Here is a 17,230-nt window from a genome sequence, read left to right as displayed (position 1 = left end):
AGGGTGGCCAGACACGGGCTTAGCAGGAGTCTAGACGCCTGCAAGCCCCTCCTCGCCGCGTTTGGCTCCAATTTACGGGAGAAAATACGCCCGGACCGCTCGGGCCGATAGAGGTCCACGTTGGATGGCACAACATGATCCGGATGTATATGGATGTTTTGAGGGTCGAAGTTGGAGATGCCCTAAAGGAAGCTTTTATATAAGCTTATCATCAAACAAAATGTCGGTGTACTAAGGTAGGGGCACTCCTTTGTACCCCTTATTTGTGCACGGGTAGTCAGAGCCGCGCCTACGGCCACACTTAAGCAGGGCAGAGACAGGGAATCAAAGCCGCAAGATGGTCAAAGCAACGCCAAGACAAGGACGCAAAGAGCAAGAAGGCGAGGTGGTTTCCCCCGGCAAGACCCTTGCCGGGGCGACCCCCACGGCCCCGGCAAGGACCTTGCAGGGGCAGCTTACCCAACACTAGCAAAGCGCGCCACCCTTGAGCCCCAGTTTTTTCCAACACCACCAACCACGTTGGGACCTAGGCTCGGGAGGCGCCTCCATGATGTCATGCAGATCTTTGTGAAGACAAGAAACACTCCGAATCAGAAGAGGATTAGAAGACGACGAACCTCGGCGAGATCCTTGCCGAGGAAACCCACAAGACCCCCGGCAAGATCCTTGCCGGGGACGACCGCAACACCACGGCAAGACCCTTGTCGGGGCCCCGGCAAGGCCCTTGCCGAGGACACCCGCGGGGCCACAGCCAGGCCCGCACCCGCCAAGTCTCCACCACCGCTCCCATGCAGCTGCCAGCCCACCAGCTATGCAGGCGCCTGTGTGTGGACGTGAGGCTTCCATGCCAACTCAGCACATGCCTATGTGGTGGCATGCAAATCTTCGTGAAGGCCCTACCACCGCGCCACCTCAGCAGCCTGCCAGCCTACATGGCGCTGACCGCATCGCTGGCCCAGGCGTGTGTCAAGGCAGGGCGAAGCGGCGGTAAAGTAAGGAGGACACCTAAGAGGCGCATTAATTGTGTCTTGTCCCGTAATGACAAGTGATAGGCTTAGCCACAGTACCCCGATGCCACCTCCTGTGTGCCACTGTGGCGATCCCCTTGCCTATAAAAGGAGGCCCGAGGCATCCAGGAGAAGGATTCAGACCCTTGGACAAGTTACACTCATTATAGCTAGCTCAAGAACTCCAAGAACACAGATATACACACCAAAACAGGACTAGGGTATTACGCATCTTCGCGGCCCGAACCTAGGTAAACGACTTGCGTGTTTGTGCTGACTGCTGATCCCGCTCTTCTCACAACCCCGCGCCCTGCAGTCATAGTAGGGATTCTCGTGATCCCATAGGTGTCGTTTGCCACCGACATCTTTGGCGCGCCAGGTAGGGGGCGCAATAGTGAGAATTTGGTTTAGCAGCTAGTAGCTCAGTTCTTCGTCGCCATGGCTCCCAAGAGGAAGACCACCACGGCGATCGGTTCATCTGGGACCGGATATCCTGTACCGGCGGACCAGTAGCGGGCCAGTCGCGGAAATAACCCGTGGTGCAGCCCGCGAACATCCACATCACCCTGGTAGCCCGGGCCTGGTGAGCGGCATCATTCATACGCCAGGCGATGAGCCACACGCCGTAAACTCCTGAGGCAGACTTGGCCCCCCCGCAGGCGGCGGCGCGGTGGCCTCCAAAACACCAACACCGCGCCCACGGTGCGCTCTTCTCAAGTTGTCCGCGATGAGCAGCGCCGCCCCGCTGGTGACCCTGGGCGCCGCCCTGGGAAGAGTCCTGCGCGCCCTTCACGTGACGAGGAGGGCCAGCATGCACGCCGAGGTGCTGGCGAAAATGGCGGACATCCGCAGGGCCGTGATAGAGCTCCTTCTAACGTAGTTAGAAGTCAAAGCGCGTCACGATCCACGCAACTTTCGCCGCCGCCCACACCAGCAGAAGCTCTGGCGCGCGCGCAGTCGCTCCTCGACTTTCCTCCTGCTGCGGAGAAGCTCGACAAATGGAGAGCCACTGTCCGGAGCCTCGTCGGCATCGCCAACAAAGATGAGCCGTGACCAGCGAGGCCCATAGGTCGTCGCTCCATCGAGCCAGCGCATGCCAGCGGTGGACGGGCCGGGGGCGATGCAGCCACGGTGCACTCTCCTCCACACCACCCACCGCGGGTGTCGATCCGTCGCGATGACGCTCGTGATGATATCTCCATAGCGTCGTCCGATCCGCGGACCCACCACGACCAGCGTCAAGTTCTTCGGGAGCGAGCCCTTGAAGACGCTCAAAGTACCATCGAGCGCCGGCGCGATGTGCACCACCAGTTGGACAGGAGGGCAGGGCCCACTATGGACCACCCAGCACTGAGAGGCTACGGTGGCCTACCCTACGAGGTGGGCTGTCCGGCCTTCACCCGTGAGCTGCGGCAGTTCCAGTGGCCCTCCCACCGCACGTTCAAGCCCGACGTTGGCGAGAAGTACAACCGCAAGACTCACCCGTCAGAATTCCTCAGCATCTACACCATCGCGATGCAAGCTGCTGGGGCCCGCGACGATAAGGTGCTTGCCAATTACTTCCCGTTGGCGCTCAAGCCCAATGTTATGTCATGGTTGATGCACTTGCCGGTGGATTTCATTTCTTCTTCGTCGGATCTGTGTCATGAGTTTGTTGGCGCCTTTACTGGAGGCCATCAAGCTCATGGCCAGGCGAGCGATTTGCACATCATCCCCCAGAAGGAAGGAGAAAACATGCGCAAGTACATCCAAAGGTTCAGCCGAGTGCAGTACAACATCCCAGACATTCATCCCGCCGCCGTGATTAGTGCATTCCACCAGAATGTACGCAACCGCAAGATGCGTGAGGAGCTGGCGATGAACAAGGTCAAGGATGTGGCCGAGCTTTATGTTCTAGCCGATCGGTGTGCTCGGGCTGAAGAGGGGAGGAAGTACCCGACGAGGACGCCGGCACGAAAACCGACTCCACGGACGACGACGCCGCTGCCTCGACGAAGAAGGGTCGGTGCTGTAACAGGAAGCGCAGGGCAAGACCATACTTGCTGTCGAGGGGTCCGACGACACCGGCACCGCCAAGAAGGCCAAGGCGAGCGACCCGGCAAGGAGGTTGCCAGGTGTGCCGCTTGCCGGGCCTTGGCGGCTGCCGACAAGCCAGGGGGCTCCAACAAGCAGTATTGCAAGATCCACCGCACAAAGGCCACGACCTCCAGAACTGCCGACAAGTTGAGCTGCTTGCTGAGAAGCAGAAGGCTGAATATGAAAGGCGGGATAAGGAGAAGGGCCAAGATGGTGCCGAAGGATCCGACAAGAAGCGTGGTGGCCAAGGAGGCCGCGGCGGCAAGGATAACCTGCAAGAGAGGCCCGCCGGGGGCCGCGACAAGAAGCGGGAAGACGATGATCATGACGAGGACGATGAGTCTGGCGACCACGAGTTTTAGAAAGCTACAGAGGCCATGTGCATCGACGATGGCGCCTCGTTGCACACATCTCGCCGCCAGCTCAAGCAGTGGGCGCGTGAGATCACAGCGGTGGAGCCATCACTCGACGCACGGAAGCCACTGATGTGGTCCAACACACCTATCATCTTCGACACCGAGGACCACCCTGATCGCACTACTGCGGTGAGGTGCTTGCCGTTGTTGGTTTCACCAATGATCCGCAACCTCAAGGTGAAAAAGATGCTAGTTGATGGTGGGGCCGATCTGAACTTGATTTCGCCTGTTGTGATCAAGAGGCTGCAGATCCCTGATGGAGACCTCGAGGAGACGGGCATGTTTCAAGGGGTCAACCCGAGGAGGAGCCAGTCGAAGGGAAAGGTCACGCTGCCCGTGACGTTTGGAGGCGAGTTGAACTACAGGACGGAGAGGATTGTCTTCGACGTGGCCGAGATCCCCTTGCCCTACAATGGGATCCTCGGCCGCCCGACACTGGCCAAGTTCATGGCGGCTTCCGATTACGCCTACAACATGCTGAAGATGCCCGGGCCGATGAACATCATCACCGTCCCCTCCGACAAGAAAGATGCGCTAATTTGCGCTGACCAACTCTACCAGGAAGCAGTTGCAGCAGCTGCCGCCAAGGCACTTGCTCCTGCCAATGAAGCCCCGGGAGGGAAGAAGACCGGCGAGACCTCTCGCACCCACTCCGGCAAGCGCACCTCTTCGGGGTGTTGTGCTCCTGCTGAGGACGTGCCAGAGAGCTCCACCGACAAGAGCAAGAAGTCCAGAGCTGCACCACCAGAAACCAAGAAGGTGTCCGTCAAGGAGGACGACACGGGAGGAGCTTTCATCATAAGCTCCACCCTTGATGGCAAATAGGAAAGCGAGCTCGTCACTTTCCTGCGGGCGAATGTCGATGTGTTTGCATGGCAAGCATCTGACATCCCCGGCGTTCCCAGGGAAGTGATTGAGCACCATCTTGATGTCTATCCTCATGCGCGGCCCGTCAAGCAGAAGGTCAGGAAGCAAGCTCTGGAGAGGCAGGAGTTCATCACGGAAGAGATCAGGAAGCTAGAGGCGGCATGCTCGGTAAGAGGGGTGCTCCATCTGACGTGGCTGGCCAATCCGATAGTGGTGCGCAAAGCGAACGGGAAGTGCAGGTTGTGTATTGATTACATAGATATCAATAAAGCTTGTCCAAAAGATCCCTTCCCGTTACCACACATCGACCAGATTGTTGACTCCATGGCCGTGTGTGACCTGCTATCATTCCTCGATGCCTACTCAGGCTACCACAAGATCTTCATGACAAGAGAAGATGAGGAGAAGACAACATTCATCACCCCATGTGGTATGTATTGCTTTTTACGGATGCCTTTCGGGTTGAAGAGTGCTGGCTCGACCTTTGCGAGAGCAGTTCAAATTGGTTTTGAGCCCCAGCTACATAGAAAAATGGAAGCTTATATGGATGACATAGTCGTCAAAACCAAGGACAAAGCAACACTTGTGCAAGATCTGGAGGAAACGTTTGCAAACCTGCACAAGATCAACCTCAAGCTGAACCCTGAGAAGTGTGTCTTCGGTGTTCCGTCTGGCAAGCTTCTCGGGTTCTTTGTGTAGCAGCATGGGATTGAGGCAAACCCAGACAAGATCAAGGCCATCGAGTAGATTGAGGCACCCAAGCGGATCAAGGATGTGCATCGGCTCACTGGCTGCGTTGCCGCCATGAGCCGATTCATCTCCATGTCCGCTGAGCATGCCCTTCCCTTTTTCAAAATCTTGACGAAGGCGGGCCCAATGGAGTGGACCCCGGAGGCCGAGGCGGCACTGCAAGATTTGAAGAAATACCTCTCCTCTACCCTAGTGCTGGTTGCGCCCAAACCACAAGAACCGTTGCTGCTGTACCTAGCAGCAACGAATCAAGTGGTTAACACCACACTGGTGGCACAGAGGGAGGTCGACGAAGAGGCAGCAGCAACGATAGAGTTGACAAATGGTGAACCAGAACCCTCCCCGGCAGGGCCTTGTCCCGGCAAGGTTTGACGCCAGTGTGGCAGGGCCCATGCAACAAAGTGAAGTGGTGCAGAAGAAGAAGATGATGCAGCACCCAGTTTACTTCGTCAGCTCCCTCCTGTAGGGGGCTAGATCGAGGTACTCCGGTGTGCAGAAATTGCTCTTCGACCTCCTTATGGCCTCGAGGAAGCTACATCATTACTTTCAAGCACACGAGATCACTGTTGTCACCCGCCTCCCGTTGCAACGGATACTGCATAACCCAGACGCAACAGGGAGGATTGTGGAATGGGCCTTGGAGCTGTCAAGTTTTGGTTTGAAGTTCGAAAGCACCTCAACAATTCAGAGTAGAGTCCTGGCGGAGTTCATTGCTGAATGGACCTTGACGCCCGACGATGAGATCCAGGAGACCACTCTCCCGGCAAGGAAACAAGTCGCAACTGGATTGTGTACTTTGATGGGGCTTTTTTGCTACAATGCACCGATGCTGGTGTGCTACTCATCGCACCCACCGGAGAGGACCTCAAGTACGTGATCCAGATGCACTTTCCCAGGGAGATGTCGACTAACAACACTGCCGAGTACGAGGGATTGCTTGCCGGTCTAAGGATCGCGGCAGACCTCGGGGTCAAGAAGCTCATCATCAGGGGTGATTCACAGCTTGTCATCAGGCAGGTCAACAAGGATTATCAGAGCCCGTTGATGGAGGATTACGTGGATGAAGTGTTGGGGAACGTAACAGAAATTCAAAATTTTCCTACGTGTCATCAAGATCTATCTATGGAGAAACCAGCAATGAGGGGAAGGAGAGTGCATCTACATACCCTTGTAGATCGCTAAGGGAAAGCGTTCAAGAGAACGGGGTTGAAGGAGTCGTACTCGTCGTGATCCAAATCACCGGAGATCCTAGTGCCGAACGGACGGTACCTCCGCGTTCAACACACGTACAGCCCGGTGACGTCTCCCACGCCTTGATCCAGCAAGGAGAGAGGACGAGGTTGAGGAAGACTCCGTCCAGCAACAGCACAATGGCGTGGTGGTGGTGGAGGAGCGTGGCAATCCTGCAGGGCTTCGCCAAGCACCACGGGAGAGGAGAAGGGAGAGAGGTAGGGCTGCGCCAAGAGGAGGTGAAACTCATGTGTTGGGCAGCCCCTACACCTCTACTATTTATAGGGGAAGGGGAGGGGGCTGCGCCCCCTCTAGGGTTCCCTCCCCAAGGGTGGCGGCAACCCCCAGATCCCATCTGGGAGGCGGCCAGAGGGGGAGAGAGGGGAGGCGCACCAGGGGTGGGCCTTAGGGCCCATCTGCCCTAGGGTTTGCCCCCTCCCACTCTTCACCTGCGCCTTGGGCCCCTTGTGGGGGGCGCACCACCCCACCTGGGGCTGGTTACCTCCCACACTTGGCCCATGAAGCCCTCCGGGGTTGGTGGCCCCACTTGGTGGACCCCCGGGACCCTCCCGGTGGTCCCGGTACGTTACCGAAAAAACCTGAAACTTTTCCGTTGACCAAAACAGGACTTCCCATATATAAATCTTTACCTCCGGACCATTCCGGAACTCCTTGTGATGTCCGAGATCTCATCCGGGACTCCGAACAACATTCGGTAACCACATACAAACTTCCTTTATAACCCTAGCGTCATCGAACCTTAAGTGTGTAGACCCTACGGGTTCGGGAACCATGCAGACATGACCGAGACGTTCTCCGGTCAATAACCAACAGCGGGATCTGGATACCCATGTTGGCTCCCACATGTTCCACGATGATCTCATCGGATGAACCACGATGTCAAGGACTCAATCGATCCCGTATACAATTCCCTTTGTCTAGCGGTATTGTACTTGCCCGAGATTCGATCGTCGGTATACCGATACCTTGTTCAATCTCGTTACCGGCAAGTCTCTTTACTCGTTCCGTAACACATCATCCCGTGATCAACCCCTTGGTCACATTGTGCACATTATGATGATGTCCTACCGAGTGGGCCCAGAGATACCTCTCCGTTAACCGGAGTGACAAATCCCAGTCTTGATTCGTGCCAACCCAACAGTCACTTTCGGAGATACCTGTAGTGCACCTTTATAGCCACCCAGTTACGTTGTGATGTTTGGTACACCCAAAGCATTCCTATGGTATCCGGGAGTTGCACAATCTCATGGTCTAAGGAAATGATACTTGACAATAGAAAAGCTTTAGCATACGAACTACGATCTTTGTGCTAGGCTTAGGATTGGGTCTTGTCCATCACATCATTCTCCTAATGGTGTGATCCCGTTATCAACGACATCCAATGTCCATGGTCAGGAAACCGTAACCATCTATTGATCAACGAGCTAGTCAACTAGAGGCTTACTAGGGACATGGTGTTGTCTATGTACCCACACATGTATCTGAGTTTCCTATCAATACAATTATAGCATGGATAATAAACGATTATCATGAACAAGGAAATATAATAATAACTAATTTATTATTGCCTCTAGGGCATATTTCCAATAGTCTCCCACTTGCACTAGAGTCAACAATCTAGTTCACATCGCCATGTGATTAACACTGATAGGTCACATCGCCATGTGACCAACATCCAAAGAGTTTACTAGTGTCTAAACTAGTTCACATCACCATGTGATTAAGTCTCAATGAGTTCTCGGGTTTGATCATGTTTTGCTTGTGAGAGAAGTTTTAGTCAACGGGTCTGCAACATTCAGATCCGTATGTATTTTGCAAATTCTCTATGTCATATTGTAAATGTTGCTTCCGCGCTCCACTTGGAGCTATTCCAAATGGTTGCTCCATTATACGTATCCGGTTTGCTACTCAGAGTCATTCGGATAGGTGTTAAAGCTTGCATCGACGTAACCCTTTACGCCGAACTCTTTATCACCTCCATAATCGAGAAACATTTCCTTATTCCTCTAAGGATAATTTTGACCGCTGTACAATGATCCATTCCTGGATCATTCTTGTACCCCTTGACTGACTCATGGCAAGGCACACTTCCGGTGCGGTACACAGCATAGCATACTATAGAGCCTACGTCTAAGCATAGGGGACGACCTTCGTCCTTTCTCTCTTTTCTGCCGTGGTCGAGCTTTAAGTCTTAACTTCATACCTTACATCTCAGGCAAGAACTCCTTCTTTGACTGATCCAACTTGAACACCTTCAAGATCATGTCAAGGTTTATGCTCATTTGGAAGTATTATTAAGCATTTTGATCTATCCTTATAGATCTCGATGCTCAATGTTCAAGTAGCTTAATCCAGGTTTTCTATTGAAAAACATCTTTCAAATAACCCTATATGCTTTCCAGAAATTCTACATCATTTCTGATCATCAATATGTCAACAACATATACTCATCAGAAATTCTATAGTGCTCCCACTCACTTCTTTGGAAATACAAGTTTCTCATAAACTTTGTATAAATCCAAAATCTTTGATCATCTCATCAAAGTGTACATTCCAACTCCGAGATTCTTACTCCAGTCGTTAGAAGGATTGCTGGAGCTTTGCATATTTGTTAGCGTTCTTCAGGATTGACAAAACCTTCTGGTTGTATCACATACAACCTTTCCTCAAGGATATCGTCGAGGAAACAATGTTTTGACATCCCATCTGCAAGATTTCATAAATCATGCAGTAATTGCTAATCCATTTCCAACAGACTCTTAGCATCGCTACGAGTGAGAAAGCCTCACCGTACTCAACTCCTTGAACTTGTCGGAAAACATCTTTAACGACAAGTCGAGCCTTCTTAACGGTGATACTTACCATCATTGTCTATCTTCCTTTTAAAATCCATCTTTACCCAACGGCCTTATGACCATCAAGTATTACTCCCAAAGTCATGGATCCTCTCTCGGATTTTATGGCTTCTAACCATTTGTTAGAATATGGGCCCACCATTGCTTCTCCATAGCTCATAGGTTCATTGTTGTCTAGCAACATGACCTCCAAGACAAGATCACGTATTACTCTGAAGCAGTACGCATCCTCGTCGACCTACGAGGTTTGGTAGTGACCTGATCCGAAGTTTCATGATCACTATCATAAGCTTCTACTTCAATTGGTGTAGGTGCCATAGGAACAACTTCCTGTGCCCTGCTACACACTAGTTGAAGTTACGGTTCAATAACCTCGTCTCCACCATCCTCCCACTCAATTCTTTTGAGAGAAAACTTTTTCTCGAGAAAAGACCCGTTTCTAGAAACAATTACTTTTGCTTCCGGATCTGAGATAGGAGGTACACCCAACCATTTTGGGTATCCTATGAAGATGTATTTATCCGTTTTGGGTTCGAGCTTATCACGATGAAACTTTTTCACATAAGCGTCGCAGCCCCAAACTTTTAAGAAACGACAACTTAGGTTTCTCCAAACCATAGTTCAAATGGTGTCGTCTCAACGGAATTACGTGGTGCCCTATTAAAGTGAGTGTGGTTGTCTCTAATGCCTAACCCATGAACAATAGTGGTAATTCGATAAGAGACATCATGGTACACCCCATATCCAATAGGGTGCAACTATAATGTTCGGACACACCATCACACTATGGTGTTCCAGGCGGTATTAATTGTGAAACAATTTCCACAATGTCTTAATTGTGTGCCAAAGCTCGTAACTCAGATACTCATATCTATGATCATATCATAGGCATTTTATCCTCTTGTCACAATGATCTTCAACTTCACTCTGAAATTACTTGACCATTCAATAATTCAGACTTGTGTTTCATCAAGTAAATATACAGTATCTACTTAAATCATCTGTGAAGTAAAACGTAATGATATTCACTGCATGCCTCATCACTCATTGGACTGTACACATCAAAGTGTGTTACTTCCAACAAGTTGCTATCTTGTTCCATCTTACTGAAAACGAGGCTTTTCAGTCATCTTGCCTATGTGGTATGATTTGCATATCTCAAGTGATTCAAAATCAAGTGAGTCCAAACAATCCATCTGCATGGAGTTTCTTCATGCGTAGACACCAATAGACATGGTTTGCATGTCTCAAACTTTTCAAAAACGAGTGAGTCCAAAGATCCATCAACATGGAGCTTCTTCATGCGTTTTATACCAATATGACTTACATGACAGTGCCACAAGTAAGTGGTACTATCATTATTATCTTATATCTTTTGGAATGAAAATGTGTATCACTACGATCGAGATTCAATAAACCATTCCTTTTAGGTGCTAGACCATTGAAGGTATTATTCAAATTAACAGAGTAACAATTATTCTCCTTAAATGAATAACCGTATTGCGATAGACATAATCCAATCATGTCTATGCTCAACGCAAACACCAAATAACAATTATTTAGGTTTTAGCACCAATCTCGATGGTAGAGGGAGCGTGCGATGTTTGATCACATCAACCTTGGAAACACTTCCAACACATATCGTCAGCTCACCTTTAGCTAGTCTCCGTTTATTCTGTAGCTGTTATTTCGAGTTACTAACACTTAGCAACCGAACCGGTTTCTAATACCCTGGTGCTACTAGGAGTACTATAAAGTACACATTAACATAATGTACATCCAATATACTTCTGTCGACCTTTCCTGCCTTCTTATCTACCAAGTATCTAGGGTAGTTCTGCTCCAGTGGCTGTTCCCCTTATTACAGAAGCACTTAGTCTCGGGTTTGGGTTCAACCTTGGGTTTCTTCACTGGAGCAGCAACTGATTTGTCGTTTCATGAAGTGCCCCTTCTTGCCCTTGCCCTTTGAGGGAGTCCCGGATTAGGGGGTGTCCGGATAGCCGGACTACCATCATCGGCCGAACTATCATCGGCCGGACTATCATCATCATCGACCGGACTCCAAGACTATGAAGATACAAGATTGAAGACTTCGTCCCCTGTCCGGATGGGACTTTCCTTGGCGTGGAAGTCAAGCTTGGCGATACGGATACGTAGATCTCCTACTATTGTAACCGACTCTATGTAACCCTAGCCCTCTCTGGTGTCTATATAAACCGGATGGCTCTAGTCCGTAGGACGACAACAACAACAACCATTACAATCATACCATAGGCTAGCTTCTAGGGTTTAGCCTCCTTGATCTCGTGGTAGATCCACTCTTGTAAAACATCCACAATATCAATATCAATCAAGCAGGACGTAGGGTTTTACCTCCATCAAGAGGGCCCGAACCTGGGTAAAACATCGTGTCCCTTGTCTCCTGTTACCATCCGCCTAGACGCACAGTTCGGGACCCCCTACCCGAGATCCGCCGGTTTTGACACCGACATTGGTGCTTTCATTGAGAGTTCCTCTGTGCCGTCACCGATAGGAAGGATGCCTCTTCCCGTCTTCAAGGACGACATCTTCGCCGATGGAGCCTTGGCCGCCGGCCAAACTATCCGGCTAGGAGGTTTTCTTATGACCGCCTATCCGGCCACCGCTTCAACGATGACCTCTCGTGTCATCGAGAGCAATCTTCACGTCAACTCGGAATTCGCCGAGCAGTTAGATCCAGCAGAGCTCTCGTCTGTAAACGAACTCTTGGATCGGATCGCCGCCCTGGGAGTCGCTACGGACTACAATCGGATCGGGCTTAAAACCGATCTGAGAGAGATTAACTCTCCCCAGGTTACCCACCATGTCGCGGTGGTAGAGGAACATCGTGACGATCCTTCTCCCATATTGAAAACTAGTCGTGTCCGGGCTACCAAACCCTCCATGCCGGATTCCCGCGGAGGAGCGGATTCCGATCAAGCACTGAACATAAAGTCAGGCATCGGATCGGACTCGTTGGACAACGTTCCACTTTCCAAGCTTCCAAATTCGGAAACTTCTTGGCCCTTGAGCCTCGAGATGGGCAGGGTCCCAGACTCAGTTAGGCCCGCCCGTCCAGATATATGCGATCTATCTCTAATCCGGCAAGAGCCAGCCGAAACAGTACATCATTACTGGGCCAGATTCCTCCTGGTCATGGATCGGATAAAGGACTGCCGAGAGGAAAATGCAATCTCGATCTTTTGCAATAATTGCACGGACAGGGGAATCTTGAACGCCGTCAGCCATCGTGAAATCACGCGTTTCGCCGACTTGGCATCCATAGTGCGAAAGTACTGTGCCATAGAAAGTTTCCGGAAAACCGAAGATAGGTTTTGGGATAATCCGGCCCCGAACATAGCCCCAGTCCGCAGCAAAAGGGTGCATTACACTCAGGCACCAAGTACAAGAACCAAAAAACAGAAGCCCCTTAAAGGGAACGGAACCGTACTGGAGGGGTGGCTCAGCAAACCCTGTACAATTCATAGTACCAAGGGCGCCACCCCAACACATAGCCTTCGTGCATGCTGGATATTACTGCAGGTGGCCAAAAGTGGCGAGGAGCTTCTAGCCCCGCGAAACCACACCAACAATACCGGTACGGTATCAACCGTCTTCGAGACTTTCGCATCAAACAATATGCGGAAACGAACGATCCACAGCCTTGCCAAAGTCTACCAAGTAGCAACAACAAATCCTTGGAGCGACGCGGCCATCACCTTCAACGCCAGCGACGAACCTAAATTCCAAACAGCCCGAGCACCAGCCGCATTGGTCCTCAGTCCAATAGTGGATGGCTTTCGACTTACCAAGGTACTCATGGATGGCGGCAGCGGATTGAACCTCATTTACGAGGAAACTCTTCAAAAAATGGAAATAGACTGGAGCCGCATTGAGCGAAGTAGCACAACCTTCAGAGGAATAATCCTAGCCGGGAAGCACGCTGCACCGGAAAAATCACACTCGATGTGGTGTTCGGCTCGCCGGACAATTACAGGTCCGAAGAAATCACGTTCCAAGTGGCCCTGCTCAGCAGCGGATACCACGCTATATTAAGACGAGAGGCGTTCACAATTTTCCAAGCCGTACCCCATTACGGGTACATGAAGCTCAAAATGCCTGGGCCCGGCGGGATAATCACTCTCGTTAGTGATCCGGACATAGCACTCCGCGCCGAAAACAAAACAGCCGCATTAGCCCTGGAGGCACTATCCGAAGCCCTAGCGGCAGAGGAACTCACCGCGTTGCGCGCTACGGTGCACAGAGACGACATGATACTTGATAAGAGATCCAAGTCCATCTCCTTTAAACCAGCGGACGAAATTATAAAAGTCCAGGTCCACCCAACGGACCCGACAAAGACGGCCTCCATCGGGGCACAGTTGAACCCTGATGTAGACGCCGCGCTGCGAGAATTCCGTCGGGAAAATTGGGACATTTTCGCCTGGCATCCTTCAGATATGCCAGGAATCCCTCGCAGGCTGGCAGAGCATAGCCTAAACATCCTAAAAGGGTTCAAGCCAGTCAAACAGGCTCTTCGACGATTTTCCGAACCCAAAAGACAGGCAATGGGAGAAGAACTAGCCAAACTATTGGAAGCCGGATTCATCAGAGATATCAAACATCCGGATTGGCTAGCAAACCTGGTAATGGTACCAAAGAAGGACAGATCCTGGCGCCTATCTGTCGATTTCAAAGACCTAAATAAAGCCTGCCCAAAGGATCCCTTCCCCCTCCCCCGCATCGACCAAATCATCGATGCCACTGCAGGGCACGGTTCATTGTGCTTCCTGGACGCATACTCCGGCTATCATCAAATCAAGATGGCAGAAGCGGATCAAGCCGCAACGGCGTTCATTACTCCATATGGACCATTCTGCTTCAACACGATGCCCTTCGGACTTAAAAACGCCGCGCAACATATCAGCGCATGATTCAGACATGTCTGGCTACCCAGATCGGCAAAACAGTAGAGTCATACGTAGACGACGTAGTCGTCAAAACCAAACACGTCGAAACTCTAGTAGACGACTTGAGGGTCACATTCGACAACCTCCGAGCATATGACATCAAGCTGAATCCGGAAAAATGCATTTTCGGCGTACCGGCCGGAAAGCTCTTGGGCTTCATTGTATCCGGTAGAGGAATTGAAGCAAATCCGGCCAAAATCCGAGCCCTATCGCAGTTGGATATTCAAAAAACCTCAAACAGATCTAGAAATTGACTGGATGCATGGCGGCTCTCAGCCGCTTTATCTCCCACCTAGGAGAAAAGGCATTGCCCCTCTATCGCCTCCTCAGGCACACCGAACACTTCGAGTGGACGGATGCTGCCACTGCCGGACTCGAAGAAATAAAGGCCATATTGGCAACGAATCCGGTCCTGGCTGCGCCCAACCTGGGCGAACCTATGTTGTTATACATCGCGGCAACACATCAAGTAGTAAGCGCGGTGCTCGTCGTAGAACGAGAGACAGAAGGGCATAAATTCCCTCTTCAAAAACCAGTGTACTACGTATCCACTGTTTTAACCCCCTGCAAGTCCCGTTACCCGCACTATCAAAAGATAGCGTATGCGGTGTTCATGGCATCCCGGAAGCTCCGACACTACTTTCAAGAGTGTTCGATAATAGTGGCCTCCGAAGTACCCCTAAATGACATTATAAATAACCGCGACGCAACGGGCAGGATTGCAAAATGGGCCATTGAGCTCTTACCATTCGACATAACTTACAAACCCCGGCGAGCTATAAAGTCGCAAGTTTTGGCTGACTTTGTCGCTGAGTGGACTGAAGCCGAACTCCCTAAAGAGTACGGCGCATACTCCAATTGGATTATGCATTTCGACGGCTCCAAAATGTTGGCCGGATTGGGGGCTAGCATCGTACTAACGTCCCCAACCGGGGACAGAGTCCAATACGTACTCCAGATAATGTACACGGACTCCAACAACACAGCCGAATACGAGGCCCTCTTACATGGCCTCCGGATGGCAATCTCCATGGGCATCCAACGCCTAGAGGTGCGCGGGGACTCAAACCTCGCAATATCCCAAGTAAATGGAGACTTTGACGCCAAGGATCCAAAAATGGCAGCCTATCGCAACGCCGTCCTTAAAATGTCGGCTCGGTTCGAAGGACTTGAATTCCACCACGTAGCCAGAGATAATAACCAAGCGGCCGACGTATTGGCACGCATCGGCGCAAAACGTGACGCTGTCCCTCCAAATATCTTCCTGGAACGGCTGTTCAAGCCATCCGTACTATGGGAAGAGGAGTCCAGAAATAAAAAACCGGAGGCAGCCGCAGAACAATCTGACATAACCGGCGATCCAGCCGACGAAACAACACCCTCAGCTCACGACATAATGGCAGTAATCGCCCCATGGACAGAGCCATTCCTAGCCTACTTGCTTAGGCAGGAACTCCCCGAAGACCATAATGAGGCCCGCTGCATAGTCCGGCGATCTAAAGCCTACAAGGTCCATGAGGGAGAACTCTATAAGAAAAGCACAACCGGAGTCCTTCAAAGGTGTATCTCCAAAGGGGAAGGGCGAGACCTTCTGGCTGAAATTCACGCCGGACTAGGCGGACACCACGCCGCAGCCAGGGCCCTTATAGGAAAGGCATTCCGTACAGGATTTTATTGGCCGACGGCCCGGGCAGATGCTCAGGACTTAGTCCGAAGATGCGTCGGTTGTCAGCGCTTTGCTAATGAGAGCCACATGCCACCCACCGCCCTCAAAACTATACACATTACCTGGCCGTTCGCGGTCTGGGGGCTTGACATGGTTGGACCACTTAAAGGGGGAACCCACAAGCAAAGGTACCTATTGGTCATGGTGGATAAATTCACCAAATGGATAGAGGCCAAGCCAGTTAAAACGGCAGAGTCCGGACCAGTGATAGACTTTATATCTGGGGTAGTACACCGTTATGGTGTCCCCCACAGCATCATCACCGATAACGGCATGAACTTCACGACCGATGAGGTTAAATCATGGTGCAAAAATAGGGGCATCAAGCTCGATTATGCTTCAGTCTATCATCCTCAAACCAACGGTCAAGTGGAATGAGCAAATGGTCTAATAATGAGCGGCATCAAACCCAGACTAGTGCGGTCCCTTACGAAATCTGACACGCACTGGGTAGAGGAGCTCGACTCCATACTCTGGGGGCTGCGGACAACGCCTAACCGTACTATCGGATTCACACCATTTTTATGGTATACGGCGCAGAAGCAGTTTTGCCCTGCGACATAATTCATGACTCACCTCGAGTGCGCATGTACGAAGAAAGAGAAGCCGAGTTGGATCGGCAGGACAGCTTGGACGCATTGGAGGAAGAACGCGACGTCGCCAAGGCTCATTCCGCATTTTATCAGCAGCAGGCTCGAAGATACCAAAGCAGAGAAGTACGGGCCAAGACTTACAACGTTGGCGAACTGGTTCTACGCCTGCCGGACAAGAAAAAGGACAAGCTCAAGCCCAAATGGGAAGGCCCCTTCATCATCGATAAAGTCTTGACCGGCGGAGCGTACCGTCTACGAAATACGTCAGATAACCGACTCGAGCCGAACCCATGAAACGCAGCCCGCCTCCGAAGATTCTATGCCTAGCGCCGGACTAAGAGTTCGTTCCTTTCCCCCCGTCCATTTTTTTTACTTCAGCTGCCTTTTGTTTATCTTTTTCTTCTCAACCCTATTCATCAAAGCCTTAAAAGGCCTACTTGCGCATCGTTCGCGCGCAATTGATGTGCTATCCGCACTCATTATATCTGGGGGCTTCTTTACCAGAAGCTTAATTATAAGGGCTTCATGCCCAGCACATGTGTCAAGCCTCCACATGTACCTTTTATTCACCATTATATGCATCGATATGACTTAAGTTTTGGCCAAGCTGGGTTGCCTGGCTCCTGTGCTTACCCCTACGTTCCCGATTGTTCGGCTAGGAGGTAAAGGGAGCACCTCTGCGATTGTTACTGCCGGGTCAG

Source organism: Triticum dicoccoides, chromosome 3B, assembly GCF_002162155.2.
Source record: "Triticum dicoccoides isolate Atlit2015 ecotype Zavitan chromosome 3B, WEW_v2.0, whole genome shotgun sequence".
Classification (NCBI taxonomy): Eukaryota; Viridiplantae; Streptophyta; class Magnoliopsida; order Poales; family Poaceae; genus Triticum; species Triticum dicoccoides.
Note: the sequence above shows the minus strand (reverse complement) of the source record.